The 7,094-nt window shown below is 36.4% G+C and overlaps 1 non-coding gene across 1 annotated transcript; it reads right to left on the reverse strand.

Annotated features, from left to right (window-relative positions):
* Positions 1-6,619: 6,619 nt before the first annotated feature.
* LOC116142130 lies at positions 6,620-6,726 on the reverse strand. The gene has a single exon (XR_004129958.1). It is a non-coding gene; the product is annotated as a small nucleolar RNA R71 (small nucleolar RNA).
* Positions 6,727-7,094: the final 368 nt, after the last annotated feature.

The raw sequence follows: 7,094 nt of genomic DNA on the forward strand, positions 1-7,094 counted from the left end.
TGAAGGAAGCCATATTATTTACCTCCATTATTATCTGAATATTTTCTTTGAGTTTGTTTAGTTTTTGTAGGTTTCTGATATGCTTTGGTAGGCTTTGTATTATTGAGTTTTATCTCTTGCTTGCATGAGTTGATTTTGGAACGTTGTTCCATGTTGAGATCTAGACATGTTCGAGCTGCTGTTGTCGAAGTAACTCATCATTGTTGAAACTTGAGAGGAGCTCAAGTGCAACCTGGTGGTCCCGTGTAGGAGAAGCTAGACTATGAAGGTTTGAGGTTCAACCAAAGAGCGAAGATTGAAGTGTTGTCCAAATAGGGAGTTTTTACAACTGATACTTATTCTTGTCTTTGTAATTGAACACATAATTATTTCATAGTGGATTAGCTTCTTCTGGACTTGGTCCTATGGCTGTAGGCATGTCGCCGAACCATGTAAAATTGAGTTGTGTGCTTTATTTTATGCGTGGATGGTTTATATGTTTATTAATTAGTTTAGCAACTCATTAAGTACAAAGTGAACAAGTAATCTTAATTCCGCATAAGTTTTAATCAATATGATAAGGGTTTAAAACTTTCAAATATCTTTATCTAAAACTTCTCGTCAAAATGAGCCAATGCCAACTTCCACTGGGGCCATTGCCTCGCATTCATAAGCGAGTGAGAATGGGGTCTCTCCTATCGGGCTTCTAGCTATGGTTCTATATGACCACAACACCTTTGGCAGTTTATCTGCCTATCTTCCTTTGAGGGAATCAAACATATTCTTCATGTGTGCTTGATTACTTTGTTTACCGCTTCGACCTGACCATTAGCTTGAGGTCGATAGACAATTGAAAAACTTTTCTTTTTGCCGAGCCTTTCACAAAACGACATGAAATCCTCATAGTCAAACTGCTTCCCATTGTTGGTGATGATAGTACGAGGGATTCCGAATCTACATATGATGTTCTTGTTGACAAAATCCTTAAGTTTGTTCGCTGTTATTGTTGCTAAAGGCTCGGCTTTTGCCCACTTAATGAAGTAGTCAACTGCAACCATTGAAACTTTACCCCTTATTTCCTTTAAGGGAGCAGGCCTATCAAATCAATCCCCCAGATCGCAAATGGCCAGGGGCTAGTCAGGGTTGTGAGTTCTTGAGATGGGGCTAGTCAGGGTTTTGAGTTCCTGAGATGGAGCTCACGGATATCCACGAACCTTTGTCATTTGTCACATTTCCAGACAAATTCGACTGCATTCTCGTGAACCATTAGCCAATAGTATCCCTGTTGGAGTACTTTATATGCCAATGAGCGCCCTTCAGCATGGTTTCCATATAGCCTTTCGTGGATTTCCCTGAGGATATAGTCTGCTTCCTCTTGGTCAACACATCTCAACAGTGAGGTGTTGAAGCTTCCCTTGTAGAGTTTCTCGTTTATCAAAGCGAAACGAGTGGACTTGGTGATGCATGCAAAAGAAATACCTAATTTTACCTCACTTAAAATCTATTGCAATGTCGTGTAGTAGTATAGAGCAAGTACGGGTCTTTCTCACATAAGACTTTTCTAATTAACTAATTACCTACTTAAACATGGGGTTTTTATGATTAAACAGAAAATTAAAAACAATTATTTAAACAACTAACTAAAAACAAGTAACATAATTATAAAAGTGAGAGAGTATGAGATAAATTGGATTGAAGGATCATTCACCACCACTAAACATGTAATGCAAATCAATAAAAACATTCTTTAACTCTCTACCCTCTTGATTACATCAGCTCAAAAAATACCAAACATTGATAAGTTCCATCTCTCCTTGCCGAGTCATTGGATTAGACATGGTCGTAACACAATTCCCTATTTATTAAATAACCTAGGATGCGATCTCTAGATTCAAAGTAATAAAAGCATTAAGATGCGAGAGACCTACTGAATCAAGGCTAAACTCATATGGTCGGTTTAGTTATCTTGAGTGATTACTCCCAATGCATGTAAGCATACACTTTACCACTAGTTGTTTAGATTAATAAAGTGATTCCATACTAAACAACCAAAATTGGCAATAATAAATTAATCCTAACTATTAATTGCACACTTAAACAATTAAGACAATCTATATAAACCCTATTCTCAGAGAATAAATCACATAATCAAGAGGGATCAAAAGATAAAAAGATGCAGATTTTATTAATCACAAGACATGTCTAGCATTTTGAAATCACCCTCAATCACAAAAGAGTTAGTTATCAATGAATAAAAATTAAAACATCATCATATTATTGATAACGAATAATAAAAAAGGAGAGGAAAAACTTAGTAAAAAATTGGATGGATTAATGGAGTTGATGATGATCTCCTCTAATTCTTCTTCTCCAAGCTTCTTTCAATCTCTCTTCCTCTCTACATTATGTGTATTTTTTGTTTCTCTCCATTCTCTCCATTCTCTCCATGTCCTAAAAATACCTAAAGACATTCTTTTATAGTGCTAGGGTTTTGGGAAAGATAACGGGAAAGTCCTATACAAAAAAGGAGAATCAAATTCGGATTAGGAAAGATAGAGTCCATGTAGAATTAGGATTTCTGCGCTAACCATCCTGTACTAAAACTGGAATATCTTCCTCTATAAAACTCAGAATAACAAGCTGTAAATTATATATAAACTAGAATTCCAGACATTCACAAGAATATATGGCACAGCTCCCAGTTCGTTCTGAGGAATTTATGGCGGCTTTGCGAACTTTTCGTCTCCTAAACAAGCCTTTTGCAAACCAGAATCTGCATGCCATGGCGCCAAAAGATCTTCCAATTTGAACATGACAAAGTCAGAATCTGAAGAAGTAATAAACATAATAATTGTATCCCTTCATGTCAACCTCCAAATGGTCCAATAATCATCCAAATCAGAGGTATGCAGATCAAGTTATCATCGAAATACCGAAGCATACTCAAAACTAGAGCATTTTCCAGATTTCGTGTTCCATGGTAAATATGTCATATCTTCCTCATTTGAACTCTGATTCTCGAACCATGTGTTTCCAATAATAAAAAATTCTCTTCTCTACATCGTCTTTCATCCAATTATTATTTTTAAGCTTTTATGCCCTGAAAACACAACAAAAATACCCGTGATCCCGAAAAGCGCTTTTATGAAAAAATTAAGTTAATTCATGCAAATTAACCCTAATTTCCCACAAACAATACCTATAAACCACCAAGTATAAGTTTATTTTCATGCACTTATCACAACCCTCAACCAGCTTCTTGCTAGTCCCTAGCAAGGTAAGTGATCTAAAGATGTCATGGTTGCATTTAGTGTATGCAACAAGCCTTTAAACCCATAGGCGGCCCTAGTTGGATGAGTTGTAGTCTCATGAGGGTTTCCAGTGATGATACCCACGAACATCCATGCTATACCTAATCTAGACTCAAAACAAAACAAACAAAAACAAAACATTAGTTTTTGGATATACATTTGTCTCAAAATATTGCATACAACACATAACATAAAAAATAATTAAATACCACCCAAGCCCAAAGATAACTCAAACATCAATTCCATTTTCGTTATCAACTCTCACACATCCAACAAATCAAAAACTTGTAAATCTCAAAACCTGGATGATTGCATGTGCAAACTTCACAAACAAAGAATTAATCTCAAATTTTGAAGAATAAAATATAATGTATAGAATCAAATTCCATAGGTTCACTTTTCAAACTACTCTCCACTAATGTAGAATGATCACACTGTTACTAAATCGATGAGCAGAGGCGGTGGAAAAATAAATATTATTGCCCATCGATTACAATGATTTTGCCAAGTTAGGGTCTGATATATATATTACATGCTTAAATTGAAATAACAAAGATCCATGCAAGGATTAGATTATACCAGCGTTTGGAGGCTTTATCAATATCTCTGAACGCGATTTTGCTACTGATTCGAGAGTGGAATCGAATTCACGTCGTTCACATGAAGACAATATGTCAGAGACCAAGAATTGATTTTGGTAGAATCAATTCTTGGCTTTAAGGATGATACTTAGGGTGATGGAGTAAGAAGAGATAATTTTTTTCTCTCAATATCACTCATGACACAAAATGAGAGAATTGATTACAACCTAACTTTTTGCGTCATTTAAATAATGATGCAAATATCCATTCCATCCCCAAAGTTTAGCAACAACCCAAACTTAGTTGGAATTGCATATAGGTCCCTATTTAATTACTTAGTTAAATATTAATATTAACTTAAATAATTAAATTTGTAATTTTGCTAAATTACTCCAATAATAAAATTGGACAAAGGCTACAACTGATAAGAGCTTGAATGTTGATATTTTGTTAGTGATTTAATTGGTTTATTTATGGAAAAATGTGCTTAAAGTGTGGAATTTGGATTATTTCTTTCATAAATACCATTTATGGGATCACGGGTGCACTTTAAGTGTTTTCAGGCTCAAACAGGTTGTTGAAGGGAAAAGAAAGCTATCGATAGGATTCACGACACGCAGGAACAAACGGCACAAGAATCAGGGTCGAAATGAGGGAGTTGTGGTACGTCGAAGATGTTACGGAAAATCTGGAAATTCTTCATCATGAGTATGCCTCGATGTTTCTNTGAGTGTTTTCAGGCTCAAACAAGTTGATGAAGGGAAAAGAATGATGTCGATAGGATTCACGATGCGTAGGAACAAATGGCACAAGAATCAGGGTCGAAATGAGGAAGTTGTGGCACATCGAAGATGTTACGGAAAATCTGGAAATCCTTCATCATGAGTATACCTCGATGTTTCTGTCATAACTTGAGCTGTAGAAATCGGAATTTGACAATTCTGGTGGCGTTGGAAAGCTTATTAAGAGAGCTTCAATGTTCATGTTGATGACTTCATCTAATTCTGAAGATTACAGATTCTTTGGACAGAAAGAACGATCACTGCGGCGACCATTCTTACCGCCGCGACGATGGGTCGCGGGTTGTGTTAAGTCATTACCCTAATCAGAATCTGAATGGGCTAAGTTTTCTAATCTTTTTTTCCTAAGGACAACCAAGAACCCCAGGGATATAAAAGAGAGTTTTTAAGAAATTAAAGAGGACTTTTGGAGGAGGAAGAAGATGGCTACCAAGTTGGAGATCGGGATCCAGAGAGCTCTCGTTCACCGATTAGAAAAGTTTTTATCTTTTTCTTTCTTGAACTGATGTTATTGAATAGAATGATGGATTTTTTTATTTTCATTATGAACTAATTCTCTTTTCTAGGGCTATAGATGTAGCCCAATTTATGAACATGTGTTGACAGTATTATATTGATTTTATATTGAGTATGATTTCTAAGTTTTATTATCGTGTGTAATGCTTTCAAGTCTCAAGGGCCCGAGAGTTGAATGATATCATGGGATAGGTTGAGATCGAGAGATGAAACCTGATTTGTCTTAGGTAATAAAACCATAGATTGAGCGAACGCTAGAGATAGGTTACCGTGATCTGTGAGGCTCCGGTAAATTCCATAGAGCTTAATGATCTCTTAGCTCCTAAATCCAACTTAGAGATATCTTGGGTTGTTGCTTAAGGGTTAATTTGCTAATTGCTCGAGAGGGAGTTAGTGGAATATTAGGGGATTTGGCCTTTAGAATAAGCTTAATTAGATTAGCAATAATTGTCAATGCATAGGATTAAATTGGTGCGAAATTTGTGCCCTAGGTTTAGTCATATTGATTTCTTTACCAAAGTATTTATAAAATTCTGCTTTTATTTAGTTTTTAGTTTATATTCTTTTTCATTAAATTCATTCTTAAAATTCTGTTTCATCAAATAGCAATAAAATATACTAGTTTGGTACTTGATAAGTAGTTCTCTTGGGATTCAACACTCATTTACTCGAGCTTTATTACTTGCACAATTTCGTACACTTGCGAATAGCCTGTCAAGTTTTTGGCGTCGTTGCCGGGGAACTATTTTGTTTTACCAATATCAATACGAAATATTTAGTTGCTAATTTGATTTGTTTTATTTCTGGTTACTAATTTATTTTTATTTTTGTTTGTGGTTTCAGCTAGAATCTGAAGAGCTTACGTTCAAGAGGTCGTGGTAATCTTAATGCACTAGATTTTGAGATCGAGAGAACCATGAAACAGTTGAGGAAAGAAAAGAGGCAAGCTAACTCTGAAAGATCAATGGCTAACACAAGAATTGTGAATCCTAATATGGGAAATCAAGAGACTGAGACTGAGGATATCCTAGGGGGAAATGCAAATGGTGGTGCAGCAGTGGTTTAAAGAGCATTAAAGGACTACTCTAGTCCTACTATTGATGGGTGTTATTCAAGCATCAGGAGAGCACCCATTCAAGCAAACAATTTCGAGATTAAGCCAGCAATTATCGGAATGATTCAGCAGTCAATCCAATTCGCTGGGTTACCTAATGATGATCCCAACCTGCATATCATAAATTTTCTGGAGTTGTGCGACACATTCAAGCATAATGGGGTATCCGAGGATGCAATCAGACTAAGGCTTTTCCCATTCTCTCTTTGGGATAAAGCTAAGGCTTGGTTGATTTCATTGCCATCTGGGAGCATCATGACGTGGAATGAGTTGGTTCAAGCGTTCCTCATTAAGTACTTTCCACCTGCCAAGTCGGCCAAATTGAGGAGTGAGATTACTAACTTCTACCAACAAGACTCAGAGTCACTGTATGAAGCATGGGAAAGGTTTAAGGATCTCTTACGGAGGTGCCCACACCATGGTATACCAATCTGGTCACAAGTGCAAATGTTCTACCAAGGGTTACTATCAACCATTCAAGCTATGATTGATACTACAAGTGGGGGAGCCTTGAACAACAAAACGCTAGAGGAAGCATACAATCTGATTGAGATGATGCCGAACAACAACTATATGAGGACTCCGGAAAGAAATTCAACAAGGAGATCAGCGGGAGTGCACGAGGTCGACAGTTACACTACATTGGCTACTCAACTTACGAACATCCAAAAACAATTAGGTAATGTGTTGAAAATAAATGCAATTGAATCTTCCCCTCTAACATGTGACTTTTGTGTAGGAAATCATGCTTCGAATGATTGCCAAGAGGGAAACTAGTTTGCTCAGCCTAAAC

Source organism: Pistacia vera, unplaced genomic scaffold (assembly GCF_008641045.1).
Source record: "Pistacia vera cultivar Batoury unplaced genomic scaffold, PisVer_v2 Contig1122, whole genome shotgun sequence".
Lineage (NCBI taxonomy): Eukaryota > Viridiplantae > Streptophyta > Magnoliopsida > Sapindales > Anacardiaceae > Pistacia > Pistacia vera.